The 25,455-nt window shown below is 44.0% G+C and overlaps 1 protein-coding gene across 3 annotated transcripts in view; it reads left to right on the top strand.

Annotated features, from left to right (window-relative positions):
* Window positions 1–25,455, top strand: part of CBFA2T2 (CBFA2/RUNX1 partner transcriptional co-repressor 2) — a 72,303-nt gene that overhangs the window by 7,972 nt on the left and 38,876 nt on the right. The window lies entirely within an intron of this gene.

Genomic DNA, 25,455 nt, shown 5'->3' with positions numbered 1-25,455 from the left:
ACCTAGTCCAGTACCTACCTCTGTCCCTTCTTCAGCGATGGTCACTGTGAGGCCCTTCAGAAAGTGTCTTCACCGTGTCCACTACAGCCCCATTATGAGGAAAGCTTCAATTTGCTGGACTGCGGGGGTCCACCAGGAATACAGTAGAAATGAATGGGTCATGGTGTCCAATAGAAGAATGAGGGGGACCTGCTTGCAATCGATGCTCACCAAACACAACATTAGCGGAAGGAGCCCAAAGGGTGGCGCTCAAGAGCTGAAATTCCATGTAGTACATCACTACCTTCGTGTTTGTGGGCCGACAGTTGTGTCCCGTTAGTATGCAAGACAAAATCCAGGCACACGGCCTTCGGACAAAAGTCTGACGCTTTGTTGGCCAACAGTCCGCTCGTGTGTGCGAAGCTTTAATCTCAGAACAGGATGGACACAATACAAATCCTTTGGCAGCTAGAATGTATTTCATCCTGTGTATTTAGCGGTTTTGCCTGGAGTTCGGCTTTACAAAGGAGAACACCAAGACTTTCATTGTTGACCAAGGTCTCCAAATATGTTTTGCAAAGCTGCAATTTACTATTATGCCTCGTACACACAGATTTTCCAACATGAAATGTTCGATGTCTGGCTGTTGGCGGAAAATCCGACCATGTGTACGCTCCATCGGACAATTGTTGTCGGATTTTCGGCGGACAAATGTTGGATGGCAGGTTTTCAAATTTTCCACCAACAAATGTGTGTTTTCCAAGCGTGTATACACAAGTCCCTCGGACAAAAGTCCAAAGTACAAACACGCATGCTTGGAAGCAAGGACGAGCCAGAAGTGGTCGGTCTTGTAAACTAGCGTTCGTAATGGACAATTAACATTTGTGATGTGGAAAATTATGAAATCTGGAAATGCACAATTCTCTTCTTCTTTAATGGGATAATAATGAAGCTGCTTTGCTGGTGACACCGATGGCGTTATTGCAAATGAATTTTCAAAGGATTTTTTTTTTCTTTTCTAGCGATATCAAGAATATTATCATGTATTTATTTTACATTTTTTTTTATTTGGGTAAATTACCACAACATCATTATCCTGTAGTTTTTAAGATCAAATATACAACTATGTTGGTGTCCTTTGTTAACTTTACATTGTATTTTTTTTTTTTATGTAACTGCCTACTCCCAAAATGTAATTTGAAGTAAAACACATAGCTAAGTATTATTCTACACAATTTTTTTTTATTGTGCATTAAAAAAAAAAAATTAGACATGCTAGCTGCCAATAGAACTTAACCAAAAAGTTCATTCTATGCATCCAAAAATATAGAAAATGTACCAAATCAAATCATTATTCAACCAGAAAAATAATGTGAAAGCAATAGCTCCAAGGCCTATAATAAATAACCTCCGATTCTGCAACATGTCTGGTTGACGAACGGCCATTCAGAAACGAACTGAGAAGCACGAAAAGAAAAACGTGAAATGAAAAGCGCAAATCAGCACTCACCAAACTTCTACTAACATGAAATTAGCAGAAGGAGCACAAAGGGTGGCGCTAACGAGCTAAAAAAGGTAGTACATCACTACGTTCGTGATTGTTGGCCAACAACTGTGTGCCGTGTGTATGCAAGACAAGTTTGGGCCAACGCCCTTCGGACAAAAGTTTGCGGTTTTGTTGGCCAACAATCCGATCGTGTGTACGAGGCTAAACACTTTCATTGTTGACCAAGGTCTCAAAATATGTTTTGCAAAGCTGTAAATTTACTATTATGCCTCGTACACACAATCAGATTTTCCAACGGGAAATGTTTGATGTCTGGCTGATGGCGGAAAATCCGACCGTGTGTATGCTCCATCGGTCAATTGTTGTCGGCCTTCTCGTGGTTGCCCCTAGAGTCAGCCCGCCCTTCCATCCTGACCTATTATAATCCATCACATAAACCCCACCCACCTAGCTTTGGTGAACATCACACAGGCTTCCGGCCAGCTTGGTCCGATTTGGGGGGCCCACAAATAGGGGCCTTCCCTAAGAAAAAAAAAAGGTGGACATTTGGGAGATGTGCAATAGCATTACGCAGCTTGTTCACACTCCATCCATGAAATCTATTTGTCGAATGACATGTTGAGTTTCTATATCGTTCACCATGGTCCAATAAATCTGATGAGTAGCCCAGAGACTGGAATACTGCGTGGAGCCAAAGTAAATTCCTACTTCTCCGAGGACATTTCCAGGCCCCGCAGAAGAAATGTCTAAGTTATGGTGTGTGAGCTTTCACAGAGTCAGCCCGTCTCCTGAACAGCTGCTATAGATTACAGGCCGAGACTCCATTGATTAGAGGTTTTTTTTTTTCTTCTTTTTTAAACAGACAAAAACCGACCCGCGTATAAATAGATTTTCCTTGAAGATTTTATTTTTTTTTTTAAACGAGAAACGTGTTACGTGTTTGCAAGTTTCCCGACATGTGTTTGTCGTTATCGCCGTACACATGTGCGACGCATGTGTGTGAGCAGGTAAAAAATATCAACTCGTTTTAGGGATACGTCTTTGGAGCCAGACTGTCTAGCTTCCAAACTACACCCCGGGCTCCAGAGTTTCAAGGGAATTCTTTATATAAATATCCAAATTCATCCATTCCTCAGATGAAAAGACCACTGTCCAAGTCACGTCATATTTTTTTTTCCCCCCACAAACTGATAGCGAGATCTGTTTGAAGAGGGTCTGTTGGAAAAGGCAAAAATTGCAATATATAGGATCAAAATGCTTTGAAATTTCTCAATAGCTAGAAATGGTATATAAAATCATATATACGCTCACCGGTCACATTATTAGGTACACCTGTTCAAGTTGGTAACACAAATTACTAATCAGCCAATCACATGGCAGCAACTCAATGCATTTAGGCATCAAAACATGGTGAAGACGACTTGCTGAAGATTAAACTGAGCATCAGAATGGGGAAGAAAGGGGATTTAAAGTGGAGGGCCACCCTAAAAAAAAAAAAAAAAGCATTAATATTCTTAAAAAATATATAAAAAAATAAAAAATTTTAACCTGTCCAGAAATCCCTGTTGCTAGGCAGTCTTCCTAATCTGCCGCCTTCCTGCTCCTCGGTGATCTTCGGTCTTCTCCCCTACTCCGCGATGTCTTCTAGGTAATGGGGTGCGCTGTGTTCTGGGAACTGTGTGTTCCCTAACACAGGGTGTCCCATTCACAAAGCGCCGCGCGACTCACGCATGCGCAGTAGGAAACGGGCAGTGAAGCTGCAAGGCTCCACTGCCTGTTTCCCTTAGTTGGAATGGCAGTGCTGGGACCTGAGAGCCGAGGGACATGTCAGCCTCGGCAGCCGACATCGTGGGCACCCTGGAAAGGTAAAGTCTCCATATTAAAAGTCAGCAGCTACTTTTGTTTCAGCTGCTGACTTAAAAAAAAATAAAAATGTTAGGGCTGAAACACTGCTTTAAGTGACATTGAACGTGGCATGGTTGTTGGTGCCAGACAGGCTATGTCCATGACGATTTTTCGTACAGTGTATGGCCAGCATTAGGCTGGGATGTTATTAAAGTTTATGTGTGTGTAAAGGCAGGTGTCCCAATACTTTTGACAATATAGTGTAAATGTGAGAACCCTACTCCAGTCAAGCCAATGACCTTTCTCTTCTTCACTACAACTAAGCAGCACAGCTTGGTCACTAACCCGCCCCCAGTGCTGTTGATTGGACAATGAAAGAGCTTCAGCAAACTGATGAGTTTGTCACTCTGCTCTCTCCTTCTCTCAGGAAACTTTCAGTGTTAAGCCGGTCATAGATGGTACAATCTTCTTTCCTCCAATCACAGTGTTGATGGGGGAATCCCTTATGCTGAGCTATTGTGGCTATAGCCGCTGGCAATAATCACACAAAAAATTGATCGATGGATCATCTTGTGTACAATCAGCCTACCCGTACATGGTCCGAATTTTGACCAGTCCTTGCCGAACCGGCCAAGTTTTAAATCATCTATGGCCAGCTCTAGATTTGTCAGCACTTTTCAGTGCAGTAGAGTCTGATTGGCTTGTGTTGCTGTTCCTACCCATCTTCCAGTCTAGGTTTTGCTGTAGAGGGAATAAAAGATTTATTCCCTGTACGGCAGGGATGCAAGACATCGTTTTTTGTTTTTTTTTAAGCTTTTAAGCTGTTCTGTAAAACCATTTAAATTGCCATCATCCTCTGGACACCAGATGGAATTCCAAACCAGGGTCACGGTGGGAGTTCACACACTAAAGGCTGAAATGAAAGACAAGGGACAGAGCAGGACTGATTGACATAAAATAACATCTGCAGTATATCCTCATGTATAGCTACATTTTTGTCATATTTTATACACAGGGAGAGGGCAGGGAAGGTGTTTAGGTTGATCAGTTCATAAATGCATCTGTGTTTTAGGAGGTGGAGTCATTAAATTATTTATATAGTTAATTATGTTTTATTATTAAAGATATGCATTGCATACTCCCTAGCTTGCTTTGTACTAGCAGTCGGTGGCTACTCCAAGATTCATACATGGAAGTGGAGTTTGAATGGAGCTGGCTCTTCACCAATAATGACCAGCTCTACAAAGCTTGATCACTACTCCCTTATCTATATCATGTTGTCAACTGTATAATTAAATAGCATTTAAATACCTGCCCCTCCCCTCAAATCAGTTTAACATGATCCATAGGCTGGCGATTTATTATCCCTAAAGATCTCAAGTCTCTTTAGGGATCCTGTGGCTAACTATTATCACTATGGGTGTTGAATATGTTTAGCAATCCCATGGCTGGCAATCATCCCTATGGGTATCTGGTTCCTTTAGGGATGCTGTAACTGGCAATCATCCCTACGGGTTTCTAGTCTCTTTAGCGATCCCATAGCCGGAGGTCATCCCTACTACTGGTGTCACGTCTATTTAGCAATCCCGTAGCTGGCATTCATCCCTATGAGTGTTAATTCCCTTTAGTGATCCCATGGCTGGTGATCATGCCTACAGGTGTCAAGTCTCCATAGCAATCCCATGGCTAACAATCATCACTATGGTTTTCAGGGTTTTTTTAGTGCTCTTGTGGCTAACTGTCATCATCACTATGGGTGTTAAATCTCTTTGACACTCCCGGGCCTAGAAATCATCCCTACCAGTGTTAAGTCTTTTTAGCAATCCTGTGGTTGGTATTCATCCCTACAGGTGGTGTCAAGTCTCTTTAGCGATCCCATGGCTGATGATCATCCCAATAGGTGTCAAGTCTCTTTAGCGATCCCATGGCTAACAATCATTGCTACAGGTGTCAAGTCTCTTTGGTGATCCTGTGGCTGGCAATCATCCCTATGGATGTCAAGTCTCTAGTGATCCCATGGTTGGCAATCATCCCTAAGGGTATTGAGTTTCTTAAGCGATCCCAAGGTTGAAGATTGTCCCTACAGGTTTCAAGTCTTTAGAGATCACATGACTTCCAAACCTCGCTATGGGTGTGAAGTATCTTTAGCGGCCCTGTGGAAAATGATCATTGCTATGGGAGTCAAGTCTGTTTAGCGATCCTGTGGATGATGAACATCCCTACAGGTTTCGAGTCTTTCTAGCAATTTTGTGGCTACTGATCAACCCTACAGTTGTCCAGTCTCTTTAGTGATCCTGTGCCTGGTGATCATCACTACAGTTGAAAACTCTCTTTAACGATCTGTAGTTGAGGATTATCCCTATAATAAGGTTGCCACCTCATCCCTTTAAAACCGAACACATATTAATTACACAGGTTCTGTGGCTGATTAAGGTGGTAATTAAACTCACTTGGTGCCTTATCTGCATCAGCCTCAGAACTTGTGTAATTCATATGTGTTCGGGTTTAAAAGAATGAGGTGGCAACCCTACCCTATGAGTGTAATGTTTCTTCAGCGCTCCTATGGCTGGTGATCATCCCAACAGTTGTCGAGCCTCTTTAGTGATCCTGTGGCTGGCAATCATCCTTTTTGATGTCAAGTCTCTTTAGTAAACCCATGGTTGGCAATCATCCCTAAGGGTGTTGTTTTTTTAGCAATCCCATGGTTGAAGATTATCCCTATGGGTGTCTTTAGAGATCCCATGACTGGCGATCATCGCTATGGGTGTCAAGTATCTTTAGCAACCCCGTGGAAAATGACCATTACTATGGGAGTCAAGTTTCTTTAGTGATCCTGTGGCTGAGGAACGTCCCTACAGGTTTCGAGTCTCTGTAGAGCTTTTTATGGCTACCGATCATCCCTACGGTTGTCCAGTCTCTTTGGTGATCCTGTACCTGGTGCTCATCCCTACAGATGTGTTTTATTTTTTTTTTGAAAAGCCAGTGGGGTGTGAAACACACCCAAAAAAAGTGCACACACATAAAGAGTGAACACAAAATGTGCAATGGGTGTAGCACTGTCCTCCACTAGGAAAGACCTTACCCTGATCCCCCGGGGCATTAGGCTCCAGACAGGGACTGAGGTACTCACTTGGTCCATCTGGCCAAAACCAGACGGACCCCTCTCTCTGGAAGGTCTGCTGAAGCAGAGCCCCCCAAGTACTTGGTTGGGGCTCCACCAAAGGGAGACCACCTAAGAGAGGGTGAACCAGGCCAGAAGGCCTATGTCCACCCCCTCGCAAGACGTTCAGGGCAGGCCCGAGGACCTACACCCTACTAATCACACTGTGACAAACGTGCTACACCAAACCTAAAAATACAAAAAAGTGACAACACAGGGAATAAATAAAAGGAAGTGGGAGAGAGTGAAAGTGACCATTGTGCAATACAATGGCCGACCCTCCGGCCAGGAATAAAAAATTCCTCTGGTTCTAGCCAAAAGGCTCGGCTCATCCCTACAGATGTAAGCTCTCTTTAGCAATCTGTAGTTGAAGATTATCTTCATGAGTGTAAAGTCTCTTCGGTGATCCCATGGCTGGTGATCATCCCAAGTCTGGCGATTTGCCGTCAATATCGGTATTGCTAGTGTGACATGGTCCATGAACTTAATTTTCCTTTTGCAGTTTACCATTTTGTTTTTTTGTATGTAATGGAGGCATGTCATTTTTACTGTGAAAAGAACCTGGTGACAGCTTGTCATTGAATTTCACAGCGGCTTCATTGTACGCGGCCCCTGGGTGTGTGCGACCAGCCAGGTGTGTGCTGGGATCCAGCAGGTGTGTCCTCACACTCTTACACCTGGGCTTCCTTCTGCTTTTCCCACCAGGTGCATGAGTCTCCGCATGACCACAGGCTATACGGGAGGGGGGGGGGGGGTTTATAAAGATCTATAGAAAGATATGCTGCTGTTTGTTTATCCAGCCCTTGCCATGGGGATGCAAAATCGCTCCATATCTCTATCTGCATCTCCGTTCCTTTTCTTTGTCGTCCGCCCCTCCTTTCTCTTTGGAGGAACAGTTGTGTTTATAGTTTAACAGAGAGAAGAAAGAAATTTTTTATTTTAGCCAGATGCACTTTTCTAAGGGAAAGGCAGCCCAGTATTTATATGTTAACAGCCCACTCAGCTGGGTGACAAAACATTTCCTTCTTGCAACGAGGGGCCTTTTGTGTGGCTAATGACCCCTCCCAGAGTCCTTTGCAGCAAGCTGCCTATTAGCTGGCTTAGTAATGTGGTTTGAGAACACAAAGGGAGCGCTCCACGCTCACGGATCAGCTGCAAACAATTCCGTTCAGACGAATGAATTTGGCTTATTTACTTTTCATTTCTCAATGACAGTCGCTGGGTAAAACGTATAAATGGTGTGTTATATTTCTCAATTGCTTTTCAAGAGCAACATTTTTCCCCAAGGGGATTCCGTCTTTACTAGCAGAATATTCATGTATTTGTATAGTTCTACCTTACACCAGTGTTTCTTGAGTTGGTCCTATAGTGGTGAAGGTTTTCATTTTTTTTTTTTTTTTTTTTTTTAAAGGCCCAGTCACACAGTAACGTACTGTAAAAGGTTAAAGTGCAACCCCAGACAGAAAATATAATACTCCCTCCATCCTCCCCATAAACCATCTCCAAAATAAATCTAACATGTAGGGTCCTTTCACATGGGGGGGTCCGATCAGGTCCACCTGTCAGTTTTTCATGCAGACCAGATCACACGATCCAGTCTCCCCCAAAGGAGCGGCGGATGTCAGTGGTGACCCGCAATTATCCGATCCTGTCCGCCAAATCCAGATGGATGGTGACCCTATTTTCCATCCATCTGGTGGATCAGATTGCCTGTCTGTTTCCATCCAATCTGCTTTCATTCGATCACCCCATAGAGGAGAGTGGGACTCTGACAGGTCCGTCTCTGCACGGTGAGCGGAAACGGACCTGTCATCCGCCTGCTCGGCGGGGATCAGTGGAGAGATCTCCGCTAAGCAAAGCGGAGTCCGCCGGGCGGGCCACCCCGTGTGAAGGAAACCTTATGCACCATACACACGGTTGGATTTTCCCACGGGAAATGTGCGATCGGATCATGTTGTCGGAAAATCCGATCGTGTATGGGCTCCATCTGACTTTTTCTGTCGGATTTTCCGACGCACAAAGTTTGAGAGCAGGATCTAAAATTTTTCAGACAAGAAAATCCGATAGCGTAAATTCCGATCGTGTGTAGACAATTCCGACGGACAAAGTGCCACGCATGCTCAGAATAAACTAAGAGACAAAATCTATTGGCTACTGCCCCATTTATAGTCCCGACGTACGTTTTTTACATTGCCTCGTTCAGAACGATCGGAAATTCCGACAACTTTGTGCGAACGTGTGTATGCAAGACGATGGATTTTGTGGTTGGAATGTCCGAACGTGTGTATGAGGCATAAGGCTCGGTTCACACTGACGCGAATTGGGATCTGACTTATGAGGCCCCAAGTCCCATGACATGTGAAATCCTATGCTAGTCAATGAGAGCTGTCTTAATTAGCACTACTGAAGTCGCTACGACTTTAGAAAAGGTCCCTGTACTACTTCAAGGCGACTTCTATCTGACTTGTGCCCGTAGACTTTAATGGAAGTCGCCTCCAAGTCAGACCATGGCTTTTGCTGTAGGATGCGACTAAGAAAATGTCAGGAAAGACCTACTAGAACAGCTGAGCTTTATTTGGGGTTAATCAGGGGCACTTTAAATGATGGTGGGTGTGTACTGACTTCTATTTAACATGAGTTTGAATGTGATTGCTTAATTCTGAACACCGCTACATCCCCAGTTAAGAGGGTGTGCACACTTATGCAACCACATTACTTTATTTTTTTTATTTTTACCCCCCCCCTAAAATATTTCAGTTTGTTGTTCAAAGCAGTTGTACAGTTTATAGGTCACATTAAAGGTGGAAAAGGTTCTGAAATGATTTATCTTTGTCTAATTTTTCTTACATCACAAAAACCTGACATTTTAACAGGGGTGTGTAAACTTTTTATATCCACTGTAGCTTTAAGGCGTTTAAGACCCAGAGGTCTCCAGACTACGGCCCGCAAGCCACATCTGGCTTTGTGCAAGATTTAACATGGCCCACAACTAGGGTCAGTGGTGTATTCTCAATGTGCTCAGGCTGAGGATTTAACTCAGCAGGGGCTGCCTTTGGTCTCCACGTTTCCACCCCCTTGTATCTTGTAACCAATGATGTGCTTGCCCCTGTATGCAGAGAAAGACAGACCTTCCTTTGTCCAGACCTGCTGTGCCTACAAGGTCCTGCCCTGCTGGTACAGCAACTCTGTAAACCTTAAAGTGGCAAGGGGGACGCTGATATAAGAGGTAACTGGTGTAATGAGGGGACTCTAATGGGGACTTTATTGGAAGGACTGTGATAGGGACCCTGATGTAAAGGGGGACTCTGATGGGTACCATGATATAAGGGCAGGGGATCCTAATGTAAGTGGAGGATTCTGGTGCTACTGCCTGTGAATATCTATCTGCAGCCTGAGTTAAAAATGCCATGACTATGAAGCAAAGCATCACAGTTGTGATGTGTACAGCCTCGTTTGGCTGTTTTGATACAATTCAGCTGGAAGGGCGGTAAAACAGTGGTTTAGCCACTTGTTTTTACTGTCCCTTGGCTGCCCGTCTGAAAGAACTCTTAAGGATCCTGCAGGGGGCTTTTGGAAATTCTTCTCCTGAGTCAACAGGGGTTCTCAGATCAGCAAACGGAGAAAAAAAGGGAGTGGGTTGGACTGGAGCGCTACAGTAAAGCCTGGATGGAAAAACTGAAGTACTAAGCAGATCGGTGATGCTCCATCAAGATCTGATTTTCAGTTTTGCCTGGAGTGTTCTATCTCTTTAACTGTTTCATTAAAGCAGGAGCCTAGACACCACCAAACATTTTTGGATTTTCACAGATATGTTGTCAATGTTTAAAGCTCTGCTCCAGCCGGGTTGCATTTGATTTTTCCTGAAACTAGGCTTTAGTTCACCTTTTATCAAAAAAATATATCTATACAGGTAAGGGGTGACTATAGATGAAAGCAAACTGCAGCTTGACCAATATTATATAATGCCCCTGTTATAGATTTAGGCTATTTATGTACTTTCTAATGCCTGTCTGAAAAACTACTAGAGATTACATCATTCTGTCCTGCCTTGTTGCTGGGATATTACTAAGGCACTCCTAGCCAAATCAATCCCCCATGCATGCGCTCTTTTCCCCGCATCACAGTAGCTCTGAGCTCAGCAATGCTGCGAAGGAGGAGATGGTGGACCACACATGTGTTGGGTTTCGAGAGCTTGCTCCTGTGATAGGGCAGCGTAGGTAATGGCTAGTAGTGACTTAGCAACGTCCTAGCAACAGAGCAGGGTGGCATGATGTCATCTTGAGGAGTTTTTCAGACAGGCTTTGTGAGATACATACAGTGCCTTGAAAAGGTATTCATGCCCCTTGAAATTTTCCACATTTTGTCACGTTACAACCAAAAACGTAAATGTGTTTTATTGGGATTTTATGTGATAGACCAACACAAAGTGGTACATAATTGTGAAGTGGAAGGAAAAAGATAAATTGTTTTCCAAATTTTTTTACAAATAAATATCTGAAAAGTGTTGTATGCATTTGTATTCAGCCCCTCTGAGTCAATACTTTGTAGAACCACCTTTCACTACAATTCCAGCTGCAAGTTCTTTAGGGTATGTCTCGGCCAGATTTGCACATTTATATAGTGACATTTTTGCCCATTCTTCTTTGCAAAATAGCTCAAGCTCTGTGAGATTGGATGGAGAGCGTCTGTGAACAGCAATTTTCAAGTCTTGCCACAGATTCTCATTTGGATTTAGGTCTGGACTTTGACTGGGCCATTCTAACGCATGAATATGCTTTAATCTAAACCATTCCATTGTAGCTCTGGCTGTATGTTTAGGGTCGTTGTCCTGCTGTAAGGTGAACCTCCGCCCCAGTCTCAAGTCTTTTGCAGACTCTAACATTTTTTTTTTTTCTAAGATTGCCCTGTATTTAACTCTATCCAGCTTCCCATCAACTCTGACCAGCTTTTCTGTCCCTAGTGAGGAAAAGCATTCCCACAATATAATGCTGCCACCACCATGTTTCACAGTGGGAATGGTATGTTCAGGGTGATGTGCAGTGTTAGTTTTCCGCCACACATAGTGTTTTGTTTTTAGGCCACAAAGTTCAATTTAGTCTGATCTGACCAGAGCCCCTATTTCCACATGTTTGCTGTGTCCTCCACATGGCTTTTCGCAAACTGAAAATGGGACTTCTTATGGTTTTCTTCTTGTCACTATTCCATAAAGGCCAGATTTGTGGAGAGCTCCACTAATCCTGTCCTGTGGACAGATTCTCCCACCTGAGCTGTGGATCTCTGCAGCTCCTCCAGTGTTACCATGGACCTCTTGGATGCTTCTCTGATGAATGCTTTCCTTGCCCGGCTTGTTAGTTTAGGAGGATGTCCATGTCTTGGTAGGCTTGCAGTTGTGCCATACTCTTTCTATTTTTGGATGATGGATTGAACAGCACTTTGCGAGCTGTTCAAAGCTTGGTATATTTTTTTTTTAATAACCTAATCCTGCTTTAAACTTCTCCACAACTTTATCCCTGACCTGTCTGGTGTGTTTCTTGGCCTTCAGGATGCTGTTTGTTCACTAAGGTTCTCTAACAAACCTCTGAGGGTTTCACAGAACAGCTGTCTTTATACTGAGATTAAATTACACACCTGTGGACTCCATTTGCTAATTAGGTGACTTCTGAAGGCAATTGGTTCCAATAGATTTTAGTTAGGCCCCTTTCACATGGGACGGATCCGTGATGATCCGCCCTGTGAACATCCGCTTGCTCAGAGGGGATCGCTCCGTTGATCCCCCGCTGAACCGGCGGATGACAGGGTGGTCCCTGCACAGTGCAGGGACCGCTCTGTCAGATCTCCACTCTCCTCTATGGGGGAATCGGATGAAAACGGACCGTCTGTTCGTGTTCATCCGATCCGCTCTGCAGACGGATAGAAAAATAGGATTTTCCTCCGTCTGCAGAATCGGACCATATCGGAACGGATGATATCGGGTGTCAGCAGATGTTCATCCGCAGACACCCACTATCCCATAGGGATGCATGTATGTCCGTATTTCATCCGAAAATGGATAAATGAAATACGGACATACTGTCCGCATGTGTGAAAGGGGCCTTATGCCGCGTACACACGATCAGAATTCTCGTCGGATAAAGCTCTGATGGTTTTCCCGATGGAATTCTGGCGGAATTCGGCTCAAGCTGTCTTGCCTACACACGGTCACACCAAATTCCGATCATTTATAACGTGGTGACGACCAAAACCTATGACGTAACTAGAAAAAGGAAGTTCAATAGCCAGTAGCCAATAGCTTCTGTCTCGTAGTTGAATCTGAGCATGCGTGATTTTTGGCGTGTCGGAATTGCATACACACGATCGGAATTACCGATGGAAAGCTTTTCCTTCTGGAAAATTGAGAACATGCTATCAATTTTTGGCTGTCGGAAATTCGGAAAGCTAAATTCTGATGGAGCATACACACGATCGCATTTTCCGATGAAAAGCTCTCATCTGTCTTTTTCTGGCCGGAATTCCGATCGTGTGTACGCGGCATTGAAGTAAAGGGGGCTGAATACAAATGCATGCCACACTTTTCAGATATTTATTTGTAAAGAAAAATTGAACTACTTTGTGTTGGTCTATCGCATAAAATCCCCCAAACAATCCATTTACGTTTTTTGGTTTTAACATACTAAAATGTGGAAAATTTCAAGGTGTATGAATACTTTTTCAAAGCACTTTAATTGGCCTATACCTATAGCAAGGGCATTATAAAACTTTATTAAAAGCTGCAAAGTTTGCTTTTATCTACCGGTGCCCCTTATCCGTATAGACATTTTTTAGATAAAGGTGAACTAACCTTTTAATTTGGGAAAAAGTTCATCTGGCAGCCAAAATGTAATCCTCCAAATCTCTCATACTGCATTTCCCTATAGAGCAGCTTTGTGGGAGGGCTATCATGTCAGCCATGTATGGTTCCACTTTAAAAAGTGATACAGTATAACCTCTATAATTGCTAGACAAGCTACTTTGTAATAAAAAGCACTCCAGGATCACTTGATTGAGGTGGTATGAATGTAACACTTGTAATGATCTTCTCTCTGTGTAAATGGTTCAAACAAAAGAACGCCTTTTTGTTTTATTCTACAGATTTAAAAGCACCACGTCCTCCACTTACAGATTCTGAACAACCTTTTCTTGTCATAATTAAGACTTGATGGTTTAAAAAGAGTAAACTGTAGATATTGTGTGTTTCAATCCGTGCATCTGAATACGTTTAGTTTTTTTAAGGGATCCTTTTCAATTGCACAGACTATTCACACTATAGTAATAAATGACTCCGCAGAAATTGTGATCAGCAGTATCAGGTACAAGACCTGCCAGCTACAAGTGGTAAATCTGAAATATATTGTTTCAGATTTTATTTTTTATTTTTTGCTGACACCTCAGTGGTTCTGATCTCCTCCAGCCTTCTCTGTTGTCACATTTCCCCTGTTTGAGACCACAGGCATGGTTCATTACTGTCACTGTTAGGAAGCCAGTCCAAAGCAATGAAGTACAACCAATGTTGGAGCAAGTGTATATAGACAGAAAGTGGCTAAAAATGAGAGAAGATCAGAACCATTTGAATTGCAAAAAACAAAACAAAAAGCCAGTTAGGATCTCCTCCAGCCTTCTTTGTTGTCACCCCATCACATGCACCGCTGGCTGAGATTACATATGGTAATGCCAGCCTTCAGGCGTTGTCCATTACTGTCACCATCAGGAAGCCAGTCCAATGTAATGGACAACTAAAGTTGGAGCAAGTGTATATAGAAAGGAAGTGGCTGAAAATGGTTGGAGAACAGAATCATTGAAATGCAAAAAATAAAAATAATAACAAAAACACAAAAAATCCAATGAAACCCTGAAAAGTGAAATGCAGAATAGTTAGTTATTTTATGAAAGAATCAAAATTATGGAATTTGTTTATGATATAGTGTGCTGAGCAAACACATCCATTGACACCTGGGCATTTTTTGTATGTTTTTGGGCCTTCAGCTGCTTTGGTGTTAATGAAATGAAAATGGGTGCACTAGATGGGCAACAATGAGACAACCTCCAAAGTCGGAATGCTTTTACAGGTGGAGGCCACTGACACTTTTTTTTTTTCCATACTCCTCTTTTCTGACTGTTTTTCACTAGTTTTGCATTCGGCTAGGGTCAGTGTCACTACTGGTAGCATGAGGCGATACCTGGACCCTATAGAGGTTGCACAGGCAGTCCAACTCCTCCTGGATGGCACATCAATATGTCTCAAGAGCATGGAGGAGATTCCAGGAGACAGGCAGTTACTCTAGGAGAGCAGGACAGGGCCGTAGAAGGTCCATAACCCATCAGCAAGACCGGTATCGGCTCCTTTGTGCAAGGAGGAACAGGATGAGTACTGCCAGAGCCCTACCACATTACCTCCAGCAGGCCACTGGTGTAAATGTCTCTACCAAACAATCATAAACAGCCGTGGAGCTTGATTGGCATTTGCCATTGAACACCAGAATTGGTAGGTCCACCATTGGTGCCCTGTGATTTTCACCCTGAGCACATGTGACAGACTTGAAAGGGTCTGTAGAAGCAGTGGAGAATATTATGGTACCTTTTAACATCGTTCAGCATGACCGGTTTGGTGGTTGGTCAGTGATGGTCTAGAGAGGCGTATGCATAAAGGGACGCACAGACCTCTACAGGCTAGACAATGGCACCCTGACTGCCATTGGGTATCAGGATCAAATCCTTGGGCCCATTGACAGACCATACGCTGGTGCAGTGGGTCCTGGGTTCCTCCTTGTGCACGACTAGGCCTGGCCTCATGTGGTGAGAATATGCAGCCATTTCCTGTAGGATGATGGAATTAATACCATTGAATAGGCTCCATATTCGTCTGACCTAAATCCAATAGAACACCTCTTGGACATCATGTTTTTGTCTATCCGACGCCACCAGGTTGCACCTCAGTCTGTTCAGGAGCTCAGTGATGCCCTGGTCTAGATCTGGAAGGAAATATCCCAGGGCACCATCCGTCATCTCATTAGAAGTATGCCCTAACATTGTCAGGCATGCATACAAGCACGTGGGGGCCATACAAACTACCATTTTGAGTCACTGCAATGAAATTTCAGCAAAATGGACGAGCCTGCTGCATCATTTTTTTCACTTTAATTTTCGGGGGGTGTCTTTTGAATTAAGCCCTCTGTAGGTTGATAATTTTAATTTCCATCAAACGATGTGGCATCCTTTCGTTCCTAACACATTACCCAGTCCATATCAGTATAGATATCCAACATGATATTTTTCCCATTGAGATCTGATGTGTATTCAAAGTGTTCCTTTAATTTTTTTTGAGCAGTGTACTGTATAAAGGATTTTTTTTTGTGTGTGTGTGTGTGTGTGTGTACTATACAGTGGGGAAAATAATTATTTGATCCCCTGCAGATTTTGTAAGTTTGCCCACTTACAAAGAAATGAAGGTTCTATCATTTTATCATAGGTCTATTTTAAATGATAGAGACAGAATATCAACCAAAAACACGATACAAATGTTATAAATTAAGTTTCAGTTCAGTGAGTAAAATAAGTATTTGATCCCCAAGCAAAACATGACTTGGTACCTGGTGGAGAAACCCTTGTTGGCAAGCACAGTGGCAAGATGTTTCTTGTAGTTAGTGACCAGGTTTTTTGGGCCTTTACAATATTTACATTGTTTCCTGAACGAAAACCACACCCACAACTAGAACTTTTTCGTTCAGCAAAAGATTTCCATCCTGTTGTATTGGATTTTCTCGCCAAATATCAAATATCGATTTGACCCCATTAACTATTAGAAAGTCAAGCATTCCAAAAAGGAATAATTTTGAATGTTTTTTTTTTCTGGCGTGTGGCCATCTATAGTACGATCGGAGGAGAATCTACGGTCCTCAGTAAGGATGAGCTCCGGCGTGTTCGCACAGCCCACGTGCAGAACCCGCCAGGAAGTCGGCACTGCGCTGCGCTAATCACAAGCAGTAAGACATCTCCCGATCTCTGCAGCCGCGCATCGGGACAACTTCTCACTGCCCGTGATTAGTGCAGCACTGTGCCGAGTTCCTGGCGGGCTCTGCACGTGGGCTATGCGAACACGCCAGAGCTCATCCTTAGTCCTCAGATAATCCAGAACATGTGTCTCTCCTGCACCGCCTTTTTCATGACCCCCTTGACTGATCAATCCCATGATATTTATCAGCCATCCCAGCCGCTGCCGCTCTCCCTTTTAGCGGTGAAGACATAGAGCACTTCTTATTTGTAATATCGTACCGCTTATTAATTATGGATCGCTTCTGCAGGCAGCAAAACATTCCTAAGCTCAATTTGAGGCAGTTATTTTCCTCTGGTGGAATGACATCTTTGTTTACACACATGGAAAGGCACTTTATGAAGTTTAGAAGAAACCAGCGAGTCCAGGCTGATACAAAGTCCAGTCCACATGTTGGAGTACCCCCCTCCCCCTCCTCGGCCCTCCAGGCTATGCTGTAATGACATGCTGTGTAATAGAGGTGGTGGGTGTCTCACTTCCTTGTGAAATGAATAGCTCCAAGCAGCTCAGGCCCCATCAGACTTCCTGGAGCCATAGGCCGGACTTGTGGAATGCAGGCAGACCTCACTCTCTGCTCCCTCCTGCAGGCCCAACAATTACGGGTGGTAGATTCTGCGCTCAGTCGTGGGAGATCAGACTTATCAAGCTGCTGTAGACCAAAACTCCATGTGTTTAGAGTCAAGAATAGCAAAGTGATATCCTATAACACAATGGTGACATTGTACGAGAGGGAAACAAAAGTTGGCCATACCCGCTGGGCTGAACGATAGAAACCCATAGATTCCCCCATCCACACTAAAATGTTCAGAATACCCGTACAATGACTGTAGCTGGCTGCAGCCAACTTTTTCCTTCCCAACTTTTTCAATTTCTTAAGATATAACCAACTTAAAATTTAAGTAACTCCCCCTATCGTTTTCAGCCAAGGAAGCTGCCATCTTTGCATTTTTTAATCTACAACTGCCATGATGCTGCACATGTGATCAGTTATGACACCAGCCATTGGATGGTTTGACGGTTTCGTTGAGAGCACAACCAATGGGAGTGTTACATTTCCGGAACGTGCTGAATAGAGTGAGGGCAGGGCTTTTTTTTTCAGCAGGAATGTGGGGGAATGCAGTTCATGCCCCTCCAGCACTGAATGTATATAATGGCAAGGGGAGCTAAGGTGTGCTGGAGAGTCTGTTAGGCTCCATTCACACCTAGACGGTTTGAATCGTGGATTTGAAGCCGCGATTCTGCCCGTGATTCCAAATCGCAGCAAAACGCAGGATACGTTTGCGATGGCATTACTTCTCAATGGCATGATTTTACCGTGATTGTCATGCGATAAATCGCACTGCAATCGTGGAAAATCGCAACATGCAACGTTGTTGCTTGAAAGAAGGTCCGTTGTGATTTGCCACAATTGCAGCACGTTTATCACATGACAATGGCAGCACGATTGGAGTGCCATTAAGAAGTAATGGCGTCGCAAATGCACCCCGCGTTTTGCAGAGATTTGGGACTACGGGCAGATTTGTGGCGATTCCGCCCACAATTCAAATTGCCTAGGTGTGAATGGAGCCTAAATGCTGCCTGCTGGGGGGGGGGGGGGTGGTCTATTGTTGCTGGAGGGGATCTATTTTGGCTTGGCGGTCTATTGTTGCTTGAGATGTCTGTAGTTGCTGGTGGTGGATCTAGGGTTGCCACCTGTACGGGATTCACCCGGACAGTTCGAGTTTTGAATCATAAGTCCAGGTTTCAGGCGGACTGAAGCCCGGACACATTATTGAATTCAGACCAGGCTGTGGCTCCCCAAGTAACTAAGATAGTCGCACACAAATCTGTTGCCATCCGAAAGCTGCAGCGGACATCTGGTGCCAGGTTTGACATCACTGGAGGGCAGGTGTCAGGAAGAGTAATCTGGCCACGCCCACCATTCGCTGAGGCACACTATGCACACCAAATTACTCCTCTACTTGGGGCACCCAAAGGTGACCCAGGCCGCTAAATTGTTTGAGTTTGGCTTGAAGAAAAGGTGGCAAGATCTACTGTTGATGGAGGGGTCTATTGTTGCTAGTTGATGGAGGGGTCTATTGATGCTGGCTTCTGGGAGATCTTTTGTTACTGCTGGGGTGGTATTTTGTTGTGGGGGTCCATTGTTGCTGGGGGGGGGGTCTACTGTTTCTTAGCAAATCTATTGTTGCTAGGGGGGGGGGGGTCTATTGTTTCTTAGCAAATCTATTGTTGCTGGGGGGGGGGGTCTATTGCTGCTGGCTGCAGGGGATCTATTTTACTACTTTTTTTTTTTTGTTATCATTAACAAATGCCATATAACTTACTTGGCACCACAAAATATTTGGCTCTGTATTCTCTAAAAGGGGTGCTACTAGGAGGTGGGTAGGGGGTAGAACCAAAGAACAGTGCCCGTGGGTGGGTAGGGGGCGAAGACAAGAAGTGGCTCAGAAGGGGGTGTTCCTACACCTATTCTCTGAGGAAAAAAAGCCCTGGTGGAGAGGGATTAGAACACCTGTCAGTTTTTATTGCTGTCTGTGGCCCCGTTGGAGAGATTCACCCTCTCTGTCCTGTTTACCATTATCTCCAAGTGAAAGAAAATCCAAAATTTTGGGTTGCCACCAGGACAGAAATAGAGGGGAAATCTTGCAATGTGGACACTAGTTCTAGTGACAACCAAGGAGTCAATCACTTTGGAGGGATTTCCTTTTACTTCCTGTTTTGGTTATGGGAAGTGAAGGAAAAATAAATTAGACGTTCCATATAACATAGCAAATCTTCACTTTTTTGAGTTCTGGTCGAAGGTAGGTGAAAGTAGAGATGTGCTGCTTAAAAAGTGTTAACTGGAGCTCTGCTTTCATTTGTTAGTCACTCATGTAAAGTCCATCCAATTCTACTTGCCCAGGGGACTCCAAACTGCAGCCCAAGGGCCAAATTTGGCCCACTGCAATAGTTTATCCGTCCCTCTGAAGTAAGAGGTCACTTTGATGGGGACTCCGATGTAAGAGGGGGACTTTGATATAAGGAGGGACTCTGATGGGCTCAAGTTTATTTGCAATATCTTTGCTTTGTTTTACTGAAGTTTTTCTCTGACGCGCACTCGTTCTGAGGACATTACTGAACGTCTACTCAGAACGAGGAAAGGCCCACCTACCTGGCCACTGTACAAAAGGAGGTTAAAGTTTTATTGCAGAATGGTTAAGAGGTGAGGGTTAGGGGTCCCAGATACCTTAGCACAGGGATCTGCAATTAGCGAACCTCCAGCTGTTGCAGAACTTCAAGTCCCATGAGGCATAGCAAGACTCTGACAGCAATAAGCATGACACTCAGAGGCATGATGGGACTTGTAGTTTTGCAACAGCTGGAGGTCCGCTAATTGCAGATCCCTGCCTTAGCAGATCACTTACAGACTCGCCAGGTCAAAGTCCAGCTTCAGTGTCAGAACCTTTAAGCTAACCCGGCAACACTGTAAGCACGTTCCTAAATTTCAGTGCATTCTCCAGGTGAGACACCAGGCCCTTTTGGGAGACCAGCCTTCTTCCTGGCTCTCTCCAGTAAGGGGTCTCCTCCTGGGCACAGCTTCCTCCAGACCCGGCAGAATAGCTTCACATGTTAGGCCCCAAACCAGGCTTTAGGGCCTAACGGCAGAGCTCCATCACAGCATCGCCTCCCGAGGCCTGTTCCAAATATTTATATCTTCCCCCAGCATGTACCAGTGGAATAACCCTCCTACTGCATTGGCTGAAGAAAATATAAATGTTCATAACTTAGTTTTGTTTGTGAAATCTCATACTATGTCCAGTGATACCAGTGACATAGTGGCGACAGTGAGAAATCACAAGCCAATTTAAGCTTAGGGAAAACCCAGGTGAAAAACTATACAATCAGTCTGAGCTAACTACAGCCCAGCCAAAAATGTACTGTACTAGTCCATCTAACATAATCTTCTCCACAGAAGGGTGATTGTGCTGCTACTCCATAGATGCAGCAAAGGAATAATTGTAGCCACCCTAAGACACAGAGTGTGTTACTGGCAGGATAACTAGGTGAAAATAAGGAAGAATCCTAAAAAAACGAAGGCAGCCATCACATCTAAGCACTGGTAAGTGCAATATAGAAAAAATGTTCTTTTGGGTTTAAATACGTTTTAAACACTGAAAATATAACACAGGGCAGCACCTGTCATACTAAACTTCTTTGTTTCATTACATAACTTTCCTAGGTTTGTTATGCTAGTGACATAACTGCAGAGTGCTTCGTTCTACTCGGATCCAACATACATAGAGGTGACATGTCTGCAGCTGTGCATTCAGTACAATTGAAAGCTTTCTGCAGACTGTAAAAAGTGTATCGTTGGTCACAGGAGAATAATTCTCGATCAAATTACCTTGCCAGAATGTATTTCTTGGGACAAGTCCAGCCTAGCATGGGAGAGGGATTAGAGGGGGTTAAAATTCAGATTCCAGATGGAGATGGCAAGTAGGAGGAAGTCATATGGGATCACTTTGTTGCTCGTGGCTCGGTGACATCATAATTTCCTCGTGAGCTTAATATTGGCGCAGACCACATTGCCGCGTGTGCCATAGTCTATAGAACGATAGAAGGTTACTAGAAATGGGTGACAGTTCTGCCTACATGTTCACCACTGTGGCCTGCTGGCTTGTTGGGTGAAAGCCTTCTTTACTTTGCATTTTCAGACATATTTCAGGTAAAGTACACCTGGTGGTGCAATATTTAAAGCTAAACTTCAGGAAAACTGCTAAATACACAGATAACGTTATACCTTCCAAATTAATCAGAATTTTGACCACTGGATACATTTGGCACTACCTGCAGACAGGGGCGGACTGACAACTCATGGGGCCCCCGGGCAATAGGAGATTATAGGGCCACACAGTACACACACACACACACACACACACACACACACACACACACACACACACACACACACACACACACACACACACACACACAAAATACACATGCACACACTGAAAAGGTACTGGAGAGGCGGGGCAGCTATAATCTTGGGATTTTAGAAAAAACACAGATTTTTTACATACTTTCCCTGGTTTTATTGAGGCTGGCAACCCTTATGGGGCCCCCTAGTGGCATGGGGCCCTCGGGCAGTGCCCGAGAGCCCCAATGGTCAGTCCATCCCTGCCTGCAGACGTATTCCATATCATGTCAGGATTGTGAGACCTGGGGTGCCCTTTTATGTAAATACTAACTTCACCTAGGACAGCCTTTCTCACCTTTTTTTTTTAACATGGAAGAACCCTTGAAATAAACGTCAGGTTTCAGGCAACTCCTGCTAATAATTACCATTTCTATAGCCCATGCTGCATTAGCAAGAACAGTAGGTTGATATATAAGAATAAATTAAAGTATAAGGAATGTGGAATGCTTACAGTACTTGCTACCCTTGGGTGCTCTACACAACAAAATTATTTAAAGTGATAATAATATTGCTTACAAAAGGAAAGCAGACAGTGAAATTAGTAGCGTCCCCTCATTTTGGTGGTCCATGGAGAAGACCCATCTTACACTAGTGGTCAGTGGAGAAGGCAGTCTTTACCCTTACCATGAGATAAAGTGTCCTCTTATACTGGTGGCAAGCAGAGAAATGCCCCCCATGTTGGTCATGACTGGAGAAGACCCATCTGACACTGGTGGTCAGTGGAGAAGACACTCTCTGCCCTTACACTGAGATGTAGTGTCCTCTTATACTGGTGGCAAGTGGAGAAGTTCCCCCTACGTTGGTGATGAATAGAGAAAGACTGCCTTACATTGGTGGTCAGTGGGAATAATATCCAGTACATTGGTGTTTAGTTTTGGAAGAATTCCACACTTACAGATAAAAAGATTGTTTCAGTGGTTACTTATCTGAGCATAGAAATTGCTAATTGCTGAAGGAACCCTTAGCTGCTTGTAGGGACCTGATGTCCAACCTGCAGCCCAGGGCCTTTTGGTATATGATGCGTGGCCCTCGGACCTCAGTAGTTTGTAGTGGGAACATTAAGTAGGGTAGCATCGATTTCTACTAGCATCATGTAACATGTTCCCAGTTTCATATCGTCTTCTGCAGCATATCCCCCATCAAATATGTAGCATGGTCACACTCTCTGACCATCATTTACTCTGTTAGGTCTACAGTTTCTGATTGCCCTCTCAAGCATTACATATATTGAACATTATGTGCAGCCCTCTGGTGATGTCAGGAGCTGTATTTGAGGCTCATAAGTTGACAACCACTGCTGTAGAGACACCCTAGGGTTCAATGGGACCCTGGTTGAGAAAGGCTGATCTAGGAAGGTAAAGCTGTGCCTGCCTCTCCTACTGATGCCTGTCAGATCGGCCTGGCATTTGGCAGTACCAGGTAACAGCAAGGTTCTGGATGAGCATGCAGTTATGTATAGGTACCTCTAGGTTCCTGCACAAGTTGTTTTTTATTCCTTCCATGAGAGTTTCTATGAAGGTGATAAGATGGAGGATCGCCACACCTACGATCATAAGAAAATAGCTATGCCACTAGCAATTGCAGTTACCGTTGTGATTTGAATGCAATAAACGCATAACGTTTTCCACTGAGTCCTATCATTTCAAGCCTGCACAGCTCTCAAGCCCCAATAAAGAGGGAGTGCCTGAATCCCCAAAACAAATTTAATATGAAATAATTATAAACAGCTTGGATTCTACAATCATTGGTGTGGCGCTCCTATTCCTTTTTTAACGTTTGGTTTCTACCCAGGGTTCCCTTTCCAGGGTGTGTTTAATGAGAGCAGCCTGAAAAATCATTTGTGAGAGCATTCAGTAGAGCCATTTAGGACTCGACAAATTCCAAATGAATACCCATGCCAGTGCCATGTGATGCTGTGTGATGCACATTACAAAAAGTTCCTTAATGAAAACCATATTTACAGTTAAAATTTTGTTAGTTCTAGAAACATTTGATCTCCTTATACATCGATCGCCCATTTGACCCCATTAACTATTAGGAAATCGAATAAATCTACTGAAATTTTTTTTTAGCAAAATTCTACTGGTGTAAAGCCAGCTTAAAGCAGAGCTATACTCGCCTTGGATCCAGCAATGTGTCGTCCCGGATCTCCCTGTCCAGCTGCTGACATCTGCGGGCGGTGGGCGACCAGATCTCGACCGAACTGCTACAACTTCTTGTGCCGCTCAGGCTCTCTAAACTGGGTGTTTCAAATCCTCAAGCATCCGCCACTGGGAGTGCTGGCATGGGATGGAGCTGGTCCCAGCTCCTGCTGCACCTCAAGGCAAAAGGAAGGGTCCCTGGAACCGCACATCCATGTGGTCCCTAGGATTGGTGTGAAAGTGGCAACCTCTCCAACTGTTCTTAGTGGGCAAATTGTTATATGATTCAGGAAATCTAAATTGTTTTAGATGATGATTGAACTTATATGTGTGCAAAAATGCGATTTGAAGGATGTAATTAAACAGCTCAGACAAGATAGTAATTATTTTCTCCTGTCCGTATGGTCATTTTACTATACGTGTCCATTATTTTTATTTTTTTAACCTGCATGTGTAGAACAGTGTCAGTGAAGAACCTTGGAATGTGTAGGTAGTTGGCCAACATCCTCCCAGTAGTGTGAGCCTAGGTCCACATTGGTACGATCTTGACATGCCAAATCGGTGGTTATTGCCGGCAATGGCACCGTCCGAATCGGTGTGGCGCCTACTTTGCAGATTCCCAAAAGTAGTTCCTGTACTACTTTTGGCAGCTTTGGGAGGACATTTGTATAGACATCTCTTCAGGAACCTACACAGATGTCTGTGAAATCGCCCCGAAAGTTGGACTGCATTGCCAGCTTGACTACGATTTCAAACCCGCAGCAATGTGAACCTAGGCCTAAACTGATCTATACCTGCGCAATTCAAGCTAAGCATATGACTAAAAAGTGCTCAAGCACAAGTTGCCTTCAGAGAAAAATAAAAAATATTATGACCGGCAGATCCAATTATAGACAGTTAAAGTAGTAGTGAACTTGGGAAATGCTAAATCCACTGACAGGCAGGGCTTTTATAACAGAAGAGACCCTAGAGGTCTCTTCTGTCATAAATCTCCCCCCTGCCTGTCAGGGGGTAATGTCATCTGAGCCCTACCTGCTCAGCTCAGGCCACATTTACGGCCCACTCTGCGTGCCACGGCGATGTGACTCCTGTGTGTCACCGCTGCCCGGCCACTCAAGTGGCCACAGATTCTGAACCCGGAAGGAAGACCAGGTGAAGATGAAAGTGCCGGGGAGCCATCACAGTTCAGCCCTGGAGGGCTTTGTTTGTAGGCAAGTCTGTCATAATGTAACCCAGGACCCTGTATTCACTATATCTGGTCTCTCACAGTGCACAGAACATAGAAATACAAAAGTTTTAGTAAATATAAACTGCTAGATACCCTTTCTCATCAGCAGTATATAGCAGTTTTGTGACTTCTATCAGTGTCTGGTTAAAGCTTGTAGGAGGACTTTACTATAAGGCTGCAGGCCCCCGACCCTCTGTCTGGACTGTACTGATTGCCCATGTGCTGATCACATGCACCCTCCCTAGAAAACAAAAAACACTCTTGCAATACACACCAAACTGGGCATGTGCAGCTTGCCCCCAAGGCTCTGTCCTATCAGGAGATGGGTTGGGGACAGTGGAGGATCAGAGTAGACAGGCTCAAACAGCCTTTACACAATACAGAGAATTAACCCCTTAGGTTCCACAATGAGTAAAACAAGCATGCTTTACTGCATATACACACTGATTATTTTACTGTTGTGGGTTTATTAACACTTTTGACCTTGTCAAAAAAAAATGGAAGTTGATTGGTTTCTATGCAGAGCTGCACCAAATTTTGCACTCCCCAGT

This window comes from Lithobates pipiens, unplaced genomic scaffold (assembly GCF_037356315.1).
Source record: "Lithobates pipiens isolate NorthernLeopardFrog02 unplaced genomic scaffold, aLitPip1_a1.2 Scaffold_28, whole genome shotgun sequence".
NCBI lineage: Eukaryota > Metazoa > Chordata > Amphibia > Anura > Ranidae > Lithobates > Lithobates pipiens.
The sequence above is the reverse complement of the archived record's forward strand: the minus strand, read 5'-3'. Positions and strand labels throughout refer to the sequence as shown.